Source organism: Micropterus dolomieu, linkage group LG18 (assembly GCF_021292245.1).
Source record: "Micropterus dolomieu isolate WLL.071019.BEF.003 ecotype Adirondacks linkage group LG18, ASM2129224v1, whole genome shotgun sequence".
NCBI lineage: Eukaryota > Metazoa > Chordata > Actinopteri > Centrarchiformes > Centrarchidae > Micropterus > Micropterus dolomieu.
In genome coordinates, this window is record NC_060167.1 from 37,606,732 (window position 1) to 37,621,163 (window position 14,432).

The 14,432-nt window shown below is 40.8% G+C and overlaps 1 protein-coding gene across 3 annotated transcripts in view; it reads left to right on the top strand.

The window, feature by feature from the left end:
• The first annotated feature begins 2,998 nt into the window (after nt 1-2,998).
• The window catches only part of elk4 (ETS transcription factor ELK4), a 50,404-nt gene continuing 38,970 nt past the window's right edge, over nt 2,999-14,432 (top strand). For all 3 annotated transcript variants that reach the window (XR_006829071.1, XM_046075957.1, XM_046075958.1), the window contains exon 1: nt 2,999-3,185. The gene's annotated coding sequence lies outside the window, so the exon portion shown is untranslated. The remainder of the gene's footprint in view (nt 3,186-14,432) is intronic.

A 14,432-nucleotide genomic window follows, 5' to 3' on the forward strand; every position in this document is an offset into this window, starting at 1 on the left:
AGACTCCTAAAGGTTGCGTAAGTAGCCTACAAAACACAGGAATTGTGTACCGACAAAAATATTTTGATTTCTAAAACAGCACTCCTTCCCTTTATAAATCATCAACTTGAAATGTGGTGTATATGAGCGAGATCCATGTCCAACCCTTCAAACGCCCATAATTGCCTATAAATAGTCAGTGAAACGCCCCTCTTTCATATTAATACGTACTGACTGCATGAAGACAGAGGTGGAGGGGGACACAGATATACAAGACAGGATGAATCAGGTACATAATTTGGATTTCCTCGTTTGAAAAGAGAGTTAACCAAATGCATTCCAATTGTGTTTAAACATTTACTTAGGCTATACAAATACTCCACTGACTTAACGAGGCTGCCGATGAGTTTTAAAGCTGATTGTGTTGTTGGGAGCCAATAAAATTATTTCAATACTGCAGTAATATATTTGTCTCTGAGTGGGTCTGCTGCTGCGATGTAATGAGCTGGAACCTTTCTGCTATTAGTCAATCAGCAAAGCCAGCCTTACTGTACATTCAGACCAAACGCAAATTTGATCCTCACAACGCTTTCCTTGCGGGGTTGTATCGCTGGACATGCCTGGAGTTTTCACACACAACGCGATAACACGAATAAACACAACTCGCCATTACTACAGCTGTATGAACCCAAAGTAAACATTTTGCTGTGATTAAATAGCAATAAACGGATCACACTGATGCCGAAATAACTACAATATGATGCAGATTTGTTAAACATATGAATTCATGCTTTGTCAGGTCTGTCAGCAAGACAAGACAACAACTTCTAAAAAGTTTGTTTTCTGAATGGAGTTTGGATCGATCAAGGCTATTCTATGCTAACTTGGTCACAGTAAAGTACGAGGATAGCTGGAATAAAGTTACAGACACATGTTCTCTACACTCACCAGGTAGTTCAACCTCCTCGCTTCCTTTTCTCCAAGTAATGTCCACTTTTGTCCGGTTTTTATATAAATATGAAGTAGTGCCAAACGACGCTAACAACACTGGAACTGGATGTGCACGGAAACTAGCTGCTGAGAAGCTCCAGTGAAGATAAATCAACGTTGAAATCCCAAAAACTAAAGTAAAAAACTAATTTGATAAAAGCAGTTTACTCCGAGCTCCTCCCACGAGTAAACGGCGCAGTTGTCAGAGCAGAATCCAGACCGACTACGGGGGTTTATTTGTCCAAAAACTGGAGCGCTGCTCCCTGCTCCTCTAGCCCAAGTTTAGCAGCTCTCAGCTGGCCTGCAGATTTTCAATCTCCCGCTCTGCCTGGCCCTCTCCACACATCGTTCTGAAGCTGTCGCTGATGTACAATCTCAACAATGATAGGCTATCGCGACTCAGCGTCATGTGAATTTCTCGCTTGAGTAGAAAATATTCAACTCGCGCGAATTCCTTTGCGTTGCCTTCGCATCTCCGGCACCGCCCCCTTCGCGTCGCTTTGCTTTAGGTCTGAAAGCAACAACAATGGAACCAGAAATGCACAGAAGCTAGCTGCCGAGAAGCTCCAGTGAAGATAAATCAACATTGTAGTCCCAAAAAAAAAAGTAAAAAGTAATTTACTAATTTAATAAAAGCAGTTTACTCCAAGCTCTTCCCGGGGCCTAAACAGTGTAGTAGTCCGAGCATAATCCAGTCCGACCAAGGGTGTTTATTTGTCCAAAAGCTGCAGCACTACTCCTGGCCCTGTCCTCATGTTCTCCCCGCAGTTTAGCTGCTCTCCGTCGGCCAGTGGCGTTTTGCTCCTCCGCTCTGCTGGGTCCTCTCCAAACAACACTCTGAAGCTGTCGGTGACGTCCGGACAATCTCAATGCTGATTGGCTATTGCGACTAAAATATCCAACTTACACGGAGGCCTTTGCGTTGCTGGCAGTGCCCCCTCCGCACAGCCTGACTGGAAATGGCTGCTCTCTCCGTCTTTGCATTGACTTTGTATGTAAACAGACACCCCCAACACTCGCTTTGCTTGTGGTCTGAAAGCACCATTACAGCTGTCTTGTTTAGATGAGTTCGTAAAAAAACACCATGTTTCTCACATCACTGATAATGTTCCCACGATGTAATAACTTGAATCAGCTGATATAAATCCTTTATTCTTTGATAGATTTTAAAATGATAAAATCCTGTTCTTATGTTAGTCACATGACTTTCAAAATTAAGATGAGAGTTCAAAAGAACTTATGTTGGTTCCCGGAGAGAGTAGCCTATTTATAGTTGTAGTTAGCAGATGGTACAAATTTTAAATATAACACAAGGAAAATAGCGCCCAAATGACAGAAAAAAGTCGCAACACTTATTTCCTGGAAGTGGCTCAAGTGTTAAAACTGTACAACCCCTGTATTTATGAATTCTCTCCGTTTTCTGAGAACATTGATCTAATCTACTGTCAGTCTAAACATTTAGATAAATTGTAGCCTAATTATTGTTGCTAAAAGCGTTGTTTGGATTTCTTATCAAATGATAAATGACCCTCAGATTGTAAAGCACCAGCCTGTAGCCTCACGCAGTGCTGTTTATTTGGAGGACGCGTAAATGAGGGGAAAGTAACAACACAATAATAACCAGAGAAACTGAGAGGAAGTGAGCTCAGAGTTTAGTGACACGTTTAAATGCTTTCAGAAGCATCGGATATTTGACGGACATCCAAAAACAGGTGGTACTTTTACAGAAAGTGTTAAACTAGAAGAACATGCAAGTCGCTGAAACGTGAAGATTACGTATATTGCATGACCTTTCATATTCTGAGAGAATCTTGATTTACTGTTTTTAGATATGGTCATAATACTACAATGCATGTATACATGTTCTCATCTTCGCATCCCAACTCGAAAAATAAGAGTTGCATAAAAAAAACAACCAACTACCCATACAAAGCCCTGTTTTTTTTGCGAGCAAACCTCTATAGAGCAAACGCATTTAGTTGTCAATGTTGAGGTGTACGAGGAGCTGTGAATGCAGCATATTTTCCTGTTCGGAGGATTTATCGCCAGTACAAGCCAAAGGCAGTTTAATGTATTTCATGCTCGGGTATTTCCCTGGCACACGGTTTGAAACTTGTTTCCTGAGGTATGGCAATGTAGACAGCTTTCCAGCTATGTTTTGGGAATATTTCGACGCGGTTGGACGACTTGGAAATACAGAGGTCTCTACGAGCGAGGTAACGTTAATGTTAGCAAACACGCTAACGTGAAGGCTAGCTAACGGCTAACTTACAGTTAGCAAACTATCGTTAATAACTGTTACCTTGATGTGTTTGTTTCCTCGAGTGTTTGCACGCATGCTAAACACAGAAGCGGCACCTGAGTCCCACACTGTGACTGTAAACTGTCGGGAAATCAGTGGAAGCCTGTGTTGGCGGTAACGAAACTAACATTATTCATCAACAAGTGGTCTTTTATTTTGCGGTGTGTGGGAGCTGTGGAACCAGTCCCTGCAGTCCTTTATGAATACCCCATGTTGTATGACTGATTCGACCTGGCTGGCGTAATCTCAGTGCTCCCTAGATAACGTTTGCTGCTAATGTCAGACGTTACATAACGTTCATCGGTAATCTTTCTCCCTGGCAGCATTTTTGACACTGTCCTATTTTTGCCCCGTTATCACCGGTTTTAACATGACAGTTTGGGACAGATTGTGTGTGTGTGTGTGTGTGTGTGTAAGCTTCTTATGGGAACGAGAACATCTGCCCTGACTCATCCAGCACACACAGACACTGAAACATTCAGTCTGCAACATGGAGTGGACAAAAACGCAAAACCAGCACATCATTAATGTCACAGCAGCATGTGCTGCCTCAGAAGTTGGGGTGTGAATTGCAGGAATATTGTACACAAAGTCTACATGGGGAGAAAATAATAATGAAGATTAAGCACCATAACAACTTTGCAGAAGAAGTAGACCCTCCCTGACATTTGTGTGTGCTGCATTAACTTGTGTGTGCATCTCAATTTCCATGCTTGCTTTGCATGTGAATGGATTTTGGAGAGTGGATTCTAATCCTGATCAAATAAACTTTGAGTAGCAGCATGACTGTGGGTGACAGAAGGGATATGTACATCACAAGAAAAGTGGAGTTGCTGTGCTTTTCCATCTAAAACATGTACAACAACAAGACAACTCATCAGAACGTCTGCCATGTGGGAGGCAGCTTTTCATGGATGAGCACTGGTGATGGCTCGGGCCATGACGAGTAATATTCAGGCTTCAGTATGACCATTAACACAGTGCGGTTGTGGGGAGCAGATACCACACTCGCTCCTGTGGGGTCACGACAGCTAGGTAGCACCCCCAGCACAACGTGTCCGCTCATCATCTCGGGTATATGTCTTTTAAATATGCAGTTATGGTGATTGTTCAACCCAAGTTGGAGTCTCATTACATTAGTTTGTTATCCCTCCTTTTTAGAACAGGTGTTAGGAGCACAAAACATCAAAACTAGAGATCTATAGAGATGATACTGCAGATACAGCAGAAATGTAGTCAGGCAAAAACGAAACGGCATTATATTCCCATACACGCTGTAAAACAGATTGAAGAGAGGTTTCATGAAATGGACCTTCATGGGAAGCCTCTCTCAGACAACTGCAGGCTGTCAGGATGCAGAGAGACACCAAAGCTGCTCTAAACACAAAGGCTGGCCGTACTCTCTGCGAGACACTTGATAGTTATGTAGTGTTTGATGTGTCTATAATATCCACCCAGACTATATACATTAATACCTACCCTGTTCACTCTCGGTGTCAGTCACAGCATGAATCTCCCGTCTGTTTTTATCTGCAGGAAGCCGTTCCTCTGGTGAAAAGAGAAAGGAGATAAATTCAGGAAAATGTAATTATGTAACCCTAATGAGGTGACGGGCAGGCAGAATTGTAATTAATTCACATGTTTAGGTTGACTCGAGACTCAAGGATGCAACATTTAACCCTGCTGGTCTTAGGCCTGTTCCTGGTGCAGACTGGATCGGGGTGTGAAAGATTTACAAAGATACAATCTGCAAAGTTGATTCTGTTTCCTTGTGGGGAAAGATAAGTTTGCTCGGTGTTTAAGGATACTTAACAAACAGTCTGACGCCTGCAGTGATCAGTCAAATCCATTACCTCTTCTGAAGTGTTACATCAGCTCATGTAAATCCGTTTTCATTGTTCTGTCTGATCGGGACTCTTTCAAATTGAAGCTGGGTGCAATAATACTAGCAGATTGTTGAGGTCACAGAACGTCACATACCCTAAAACAATCAAATGGCGTCCCACAGGGAAACAAGCCAATTCTGTACACGCCCACACACTCCTGAGAGGAGTCTAATCAGCCAAAGTGAAAACGCCAGTGTGGGCGCACCGCTGGTGTTTATGAACCTTAACCTCCACCTAGAATGCTGTGCTGAAGAACATGCACAGACTGCAGCAAAGCCACTACTTCACAGAAAATGTCCGATGGGGATTGGACCTTAGCTGAAGATAATGTCAAGTTCTTTACTGTCACACAGGGCTCCAGATTGCCACCAGTTTTGAAGACAGTGCTACAAAATGTTTTTCTGTTCTATTTTTTGAAATCATCGTATCACTATAATGTGTTAGAGAGAGAAGAGTGGAGAGCTAACACAAGTCTCTTGCTATCATAATGTGGGATTCTGCATAGATGTCATCTACCTGTGACCAGTCCGTTTAGTGCTCTCGGGCCCTGGTTTGGCCCTTTGGTGACAATGAAACAAAGATTCAGAGTTGGACTTGCCATCAGGAGCGCCACGAGCAATGGCTCTGTGGGCAGCTTGAGCAGCCCGTTATACAGAAACAAGAGTTATACAAGGATAAGAGGGATACGTCATCTGATTTGATTCAATATCTCGATGTATCACCTCAAGGGTGGGAATTTCTAGGCACCTCATTACGATTATGAGTACTACAATGCGATTGTAAAATGAACAGGATAAAGATGTATTTTTCTCACTGTGTGACTACTTGGTACTTTTAAAGCAAAGTGTTTGTAACAATCCAAACATGTTGCTAGTAATGAAATGCAGATAATTAATGTTACTTCATATAAATGTAGCTAACATTGCATAACATTATTGTATTATTACAGCATTATTACTGACTAGGGGTCGACCAATAATCGGCCTGGCCGATTATCGGCGCTGATATTCAGCATTTTTCCAATAATCTGCATCGGTCATTTTAAAGATAGATAGCAGATATAATTAATTAATAAAAAATGCGCTCCTTTGGCTCTGATGCAGCCGCTTCTCTCAGTCTGTACACACCACTCCGTGGGCTGGAGCGGTGTCCCGCCCACAGTACTAGCTGATTAGTTACAAGTCACGTAATACACAAGTAATTGCCTATCAACACTGACTATTGCGCGGAAGTAGCGAGCGAGTCACCACGCTGCAGCCCCTCCCTTCCTCTTTCAGCAGAGCTCCGCATACCAGGGTCTTTCCTGGCTCAGAATGGGCCTTTGGGGGTTGACTTTGCGGGACAGTAAGCATGATCAGTACACATACAGGAAAGGCAATGATTTACCTTATAACCAAAATCTATGTATTTTCTTGTTAGTTCTGACCATTTGATAAACAAAATATATCAACAACCTAGTAAAGGTATAAATTAGTGTATTAATAAATATTATAACATTAAATAGAAAGTATAATGTTAGTATAATATATTTGCAGGTTACATTTTATTTGGATTATCTGCCACGTACCGTTACACCCCGTACGTGTATTCATACCGGACTGTTTCAGTACAGGACTTTCATATATTAGGCTTGTTTTGTGTGTGGAGCATACATAAATTCCGAGTTTCCACACGGATATATTAAGTGGCGGACTAAATCTCCATCTTGCGGCACTACACAAGCAGCCGCTTTAGCCCCGCCTCTCGCTAACTAGTGACTTAAGCATCACGGCCAGTGCAGAGAAGCCAGAGCTTATTGTTAAAGTCTTCTGTTTGGGAACACTTCGGTTTCCAAGTGAAATACAACAACCCACAAATCGATAAGACAAAAGCAGCGGGCCGACATTTCTCAGTAATGATTGGGTATGTTTCTGGCAACACGTCAAACTTGCTGGACACAGAACAACGACTTCGACATTTCTAAACTTTGCTGTGGTGCCTACCCTTTTTTAATGTCCCGCCTACCCCAGGCTGTTGGTCTGTTCATGAAAGGTGACTTTGACGAGCAACGAACGCACACGGCTGCATGAAAGTTACCTGATCCCGATCTCCATGCAGAGATTAACAGGCAGGAGAGAACGGGAACAGGTTAGTGTCACGTTTTGCACAGAAAACCTCATCTCGAGAGGGCAGACAGGGCTCAACGTTAAACTTTTTTGCAAAGACATTTTTACTGGCCCTCCTTCCAAAAGTTATTTATCAGTGTTGCAACAAAACCAAAGACTTGTAAGTTATGTTATACTGTTAACATGTTTAATAGGTTATGAAATACATCCCGGATATAAAACAAACTAAACTAAAATATCACAATTAAAATTATAAAAAATAAAAAGGTTACAAAACAATTTACTTTTAAAACAAAACATAAGTCAAACATGACGTGCTCTCTCTCCTGCTGACAGCCATTTCATAAAAAAAAGTCTACACAGAGCCGCAGATACAAGTCGCCTCTAGGGGTGCAACAACAAATCGACGCACTCAACAAAAATCGTTGCCAACGAATTAACAATCGATTCGTTCATGACGTCATCGGGCCGTAACGACATCGTCAGCTTAACAGACTGAAGTGATTTTAACAGTGAAGTTACTAAAACACCACAACATCAGCCCTGCAGTAACACCTTCACCACATAAAACCTCCAAAGTGTGGCAGCATTTCACTCTTCAGTCAGCCAAAAAGGTTGTTAACTGCAGCGTCTGCAAAGCTGAGCTTTCCTGGAAACACCGGAGCATCTGAAGAGGTGGCGCATCATGTTGTTGCTATGTGGATGATGAAGACTTGTCTCGGTAAGCTAGTTAGCGAGCTAGCTTTCCATTAAAGCCGTGTTACGTCACGGTATGAGCTGTAACGTTTTCTATACAGTTTCGTTTTAGTCAATTTGATTGTTTTTTAATGACGCTGAGAGTAGCATGTAATTCTGATACACAACGGCCGCGTTCACATTCCAGATGTGCCCTGACTTTACAATCATAAACGATGCATCGCTCATGGCGACGTTCCCAGCTGGAGAACGTGTTGCTGCAGAGTGCGCAAGATTAGACAACACCGGACAATGTCATACTTTCTAAAGAAGAGAAAACAGTTCTCCTGTCTGTGCGTGAGGCGGCGACTAATCCGCACCAAACTCCCTTAAAAAAAAAAAAAATCTGAGTTTTGTGAGTTGTTGAGTTAGGGGAAAATATATAAGTGTTTCACAACATTTATATATTTTCCCCTGTCTAGTATAAAATCGTTAATTAATGATTATTATAATAATTATTGACCTCCCTGTAAATTCGTTAAATGTGATGCATGACGTTGTCCCGGGGTATTGCAGTACTTGCGTACTCAGCTGCTCAGATCAGGACTTGATTTCAGTGGAACATTCTTTTGCTGCAGCAGGAACGTTCATTAAAAGATCCATTTTTGAAAGCAGTACTTATTTTATTGTCGTGACTGTTAATTAGCACATGCCTAAAACAACCTCAAGTTTAATTTAAAAGCGTGTAGCTAAATAAGCGCAATGTGTAATTTTGCAATTCATAATCCGAATAGTCAATTATTTGTTTTAATAATCGATAGATTAATCGACTATCAAAATAGTTGTCAGTTGCAGCCCTAGTCACCTCTATCCTGATTGACAATGTCACCATGGTAGCAACCTGTCAATCACAAGGTAGTCCCGCCCAAAAGCATATGTTGCATTATAGTCTAATTCTCCCTAAATAGGACCATAATTTACTCAGTGAACATCATTTTATGTTGAAGAAGAGTTGAAACTAGCGACAGAGACCACAAACGCATTATGAAAGTGTTTACCGAGGTAATAAATCAGCTGAGAAATCAACATTTTACCTTTATTTCTAATGGAGCCTGACTTCTTTTTGCAACCAACGGACTCGCCCCCTGCAGGTTTAAGTTCCATCTGCATGGTTTCACTTTCCGACCCAGAGGTTGCCGTTTGAGTGAGATTAGAGAAATAACATTTGACAATCACTCGTCACGTAACAACTCTGGATTAGATAATGGTGAGCTGCAAAACAACTTAAAAAAAAAAAAAAAAAAGTTTGTGCACTGGCCCAATGAGTTGCTAGTTCAACTGTCCCCGAGGTTACTTTTTACTGGCCCCGGGCCATCAGGCCACCATTATTGTCGAGCCCTGGCAGAGAATAGTACCGATGCCAGTACGCCAAAGAGTAAAATGTAAAACTGACAGTACTGGTGAATACCGGTGCACTTCCAACACAAACGGCTTGTGTGTGAGAAATAACAGGAAGTCATCTCTACCGTTAGCGCGAGCTTCATAGCAGAACGTAGGATTTATAAACCAGCTACCGCATTGGTTTGACTGCGCCTGCTGCATTTGTAAAATCCAGCGGCTGTGGATGAGAGGAGAGGGGACTTCTGGAAGTCAAAACGTCGTACTTAGGTTTATGTTCTGCTTGCTCAACAGTTGTTTGATAAATGGCTATTAACACACATTCAGAGAATTATTTGAAACGCTTTTTTCCCTGCAATTCTGATTATTTTGGCGCTGGTGATTTTCTAAAAACTCTTTGGGGGGCGCCTGCCAACAATTTCTCTATGCAGGAAAAACCCTGCATATACACAATGAGAGGAGCAAATGAGCGGAGATCATACACAAGGTGACCATAACTACAGCCGTTACTGTAAGCAAGTGCAGCAAAAACAGCAAAATTAGTACCAGTAACAAACAGGAACGTGCACCAAGCGATCTTTTTATCTGCTCTGTCTCATCCACAGCAGCTGTGTTTTGGTTTTACACAAGCATGTGTGCTAGCTCAGCTAACAGCTAGTTATAAACAAGCCAAATCTCTGTCTGTAGCCTGTTTAGCTGAGATGCTATGTACCTTTAAAATTTAGCAACTCATTGTGAACTCAGCTGCTTGTTGAGAGAAACCAGCTCCTCTCTATCAGCAGCAGCAACATGAGGGAGGAATTATAGGGACTCTCTGGGCTCTTGTTTCTCAACTTCACTCAGTATTTTGATGTCAGGAATATAGTTTAACATGTTCCATTTGTTTCCAGCGAGATACTGATTTTATATAGTGACTTTGCAGCAGTAAACTTTTTTTGTTGTTGCTCTGGAAACAGTTCGTTATAATAAAATATTAAATTTGACTACTGTTCTGAATTTATTCTTTTTTAAAATAACATATTTTTAAACAGCAGTTATTTAATTAAGAAAAACCAACAAGACTATAGATAAAGAATACATCAATAAATACAATAAATGTTTCAATAAAATACTGACCATATAAAATAAATACAACATAAATGGCAGCCGGTAAAGACAAAGTTTATGATAATTTATCACTCATAGTTAACAAGTCCATCTCTGGGATGGATCTCTAATTCATTTAATTTACTATTTATGAAGATTAAACATGACAATTAACTTTAATCTTGTTATTTTCAACAAAGTTTTGTGTTGGAGTTTGTATTATTTAAAATTTTGACACCAAGATTAAAAATTCGGTTCCACATATCGGTCATCAGTCTAATTGGTTACTAATAATCGGGATCGGCCCAGCCTGCTGTTATTGGTAGAGAGTAGGGCTGGGGCGATTTATCCGACGTAATCGATTACGTAAATATGTCGACTGTCATTACGTGCGTCGAAGTGTCACTACATCCCATGTTAGCAGGGATTCCCCCGGGGAAGCTGCACCTACAAGACCGCTCCTTCGACCGTCTAAAGTTTGGGAGTATTTCAGACAAACACTCAACATGCTGCTCCGTGAGCTTCACTGCAGCAACTGCTGTCCACGAATAGGTGAAGCAGCATGAACACGTGAAGCGAAAGTATCCCAGTGTCTAGACGGCAACAGCAGCCCCGCAAATCCTGTTTACTTTCGGTCTCCACACATGCACAGCACATTATCAGCACAAAGACACGTAGCCCGGTAAAATGCATTTCTTCATCGCCTTCATGTTAAAAGTAATTTCTGCCACGCTGCTGTCATGGTAACGTAACGTTACACCGTGTGTCATCTAACGTTCGGCCGTTTCATATTTTCTGTTTATTTAACGTCCACGTATGAGCGAGAAAACCCACACTGATGCAGAAAGACATTTGATTATCATACTGCATTACTCAATACTGAAATAAATCCATGTCAGAAACATTTAAAGTTTTAAGTAAAGTAGCCTAATAAATGTCTGTTATTGTTATTATCACAACACATCAGTGATGTGGAAATTGGATTTATTTTGATATGCTACTATTGACATTCTAATGAGCTTCATCAGGATGATTTGAATAAAATATTGATTTATTGATGACATGTTTTTGATATTTATTTTGGATAAATTGGTATGTTAATTGAGTAATAGGCAACATTTTTTGTCTTTAGAAAACACAAAATTAATAACATCTTTAGACTAATCAAAAAAATAATCATTAGAGTAATCGATAAAATATAATAGTTATGTGCAGCCCTAGTATAGTCAGATGGGGGTTGAACGACACACTTTACAGTGCTCCAGCCAAACCACGTTCACTCCACCTTATATATCTGTTCCTCTTGTCTCGTCTAGTGTAGTTACATGTTTGTGTCTTGTCCTGTAAGTTGATTTTTGTAATCTTGTATTGAGAACCATGGGCCTTGAGAAACGGCATTTCATTAATTTGTGTACTCAATATGTGAATGAATGACAACAAACAAACTTGAACTAGCAGCCAAACAACGTCATGCTCAGTTTCCAAACCGCAGTCAGAAGAGGACAGTGTGCAGGTGATGATTATTATGATGATGATCGTGTAAAGCCGTGTAAAGTCATTCAAACAACAACTGCGTACTGTGCCAAACAGGGAGACGGTCCAGAGCTGCACTTCCGCATTTCAGAGTTCCGCCTTTTTCATTCCGTCAACATTATGTTCAATTAATCTCTAGATAATCGATTATTGACATTTGTCAATTGATTCATAATCATCCAAGTCTGCATCGCGATGCATGTAAAAATTTTCCACACCCATAAACTGCACCAGCCCTCCTCCTCAAGATCCTCAACATCAGCCGTGGAGAAGGCTTGTTAATGATGAAGCCTATCGCAATGATCGAAACTAACGTGGTATTGAATGATATCTACGCTGCACTAGCATATTAACTGTCGCTTTATCTGGTCCGTGCTTAATACCCACTAGGGCTGAACGATTTTGGAAAATAATCTAATGCAATTTTTTTTTTTACCAATATTGCGATTGCAATTTAATATGCAATTAAATTTTAACTTTACCTTCTGCATTATTGAACAGACAAGCAATAATAATAACATTAGTAGATAGATTAAACATATGCTGTTCTTTCTTGTGGGTCAGGCCTGTGTTGTTATGAAAATAGGTGATGCATGAATTTCATGAATTATTATGAGCAATGGTGGAGAAGAAATTAAATTCTAATAATATGAGAAAGATAATTTGAGAGTCAAGTCATGGCATTAAATAATATGATTTATCAGATAGGCCTACCTACAGACAACAAAGTTCACTACAGTGTGTTACACAGTAAGCGCTCAATACAAAACCCCACAGTTCAACCACAAATTAATGAGTCCGAATCTCAGTTCAAATCTCCTAGGAGTCAATCTCTTATCAAAAACCTCCTTTTCTATTGTCAGGGTTTTGCAATGTGAAAAAAAAACACATTCCTAACATCTATATCCCAGTAAGAAGACAAACAAAATGCTCGTTTCACAGATATTTCCTGAGCTGACTGGTGGCTGTGTGTGTGACGCAGGTGCCGATTGCCACTATACACTTACCTTACTACACGTGTCTTTCTGTTGTGCATTTTTCTTGTCCGTCAAAGTGGCGGATGGCCCAACGATTTCGACCACCACCACCACCAATTTACCTGCCGGTGGCGGGTGCTACTTTCATTCCCTGTGTGACACTAATGTTTCTGTAGTGTCAGTTTTTGTCAAGCTTAAAGTTGATGATACACTGAGCAACTTTTTGGCAATGTTGCCATCAATGGTAATGAGTTAATATTACTACCGTAATCCCCTTCCCACACCACTCGCCCGCCCCGCCACTATCCGTTCAAACCATAGTCGGACTTGCCACCAGCAAGATTGCCCAGCAACATTGCTCAGAAAGTTGCCTGTGTAACATCAGCTTGAGCCCATTCACTGCCACACTGTGGAGTGTTTGCGGTGTACGGGCTCTGGCAAGAAAACAAAACGTCTCTGAAGTGTTACTAACAAGCTAACGTTGGTTGATCGACTCAGAATGGGCAAGTGTCTGAAGTTCAGAAGGCCAGAGATATGGACAAGTTGGGGCATAGAGGGCAGTGGCGGATCGGATCGGTGTGCGAGTCAGGATTGTCAAACCCTCACGAGACTTGGCACGCTCGTCAAAAGGATTGTTTTGTATTGGCTGATATGGTTTGGGGGCGTGGTTGTGGAAAATTGGCTCAATAGCGCCCCCTACAAATTTTCAGGAAAGCAACCCCTGCTGTATTTTACCTAGCTGTAGGAAATGTGAGAGACTGATGTATTATCTCTAGACTTAAAAATATGTAATTATTCTCTGTTTACAGGCCCCGTACATTAACAAACTCCTCCTAGAGCTTTAACCAATCGACTTCAAATGTGGGTAGCATCATGTCAAATGGCATGTCCATGGAGTGCCGTTGAATTTTGATGTATCGTCATAAAAAGGAAGTACATACATTTACATTTACTCATTTGACAGACGCTTTTATCCAAAGCGACTTACATTTGAGGAACAACATAATAATAATAATATAATAATAATCCTTATTTGTAGAGCACTTTTCAAAAACAAGTTACAAAGTGCTTTAACAAGTGTAAAGAATAATACAAAAAAAAAAAAAAGATAAGAGCATGAAAATTTAATATAAAATTAGTAAAATACAATAAAATAAAAGGGATAAAATAAAGTCAAATAAGATCGGGAAAAGCTCTCCTATAAAAGTATGTTTTAAGAAGGGACTTAAAAGAGTTCACTGACTCAGCCGACCTGATTTCCTCGGGCAGGCTGTTCCAGAGCCTCGGGGCCCTGACAGCAAACGCTCTGTCCCCTTTAGTTTTCAGTCGAGACTCTGGAACAGACAACAGACCTCTGCCCGAGGATCTCAAGGTACGTGCTGGTGCGTATGGGACTAAAAGGTCAGAAATATAACAAGGCGAGAGACCATGAAGAGCTTTAAAAGTGATCAATAGAATTTTAAAGTCAATTCTAAAACATACTGGGAGCCAGTGTAATGAA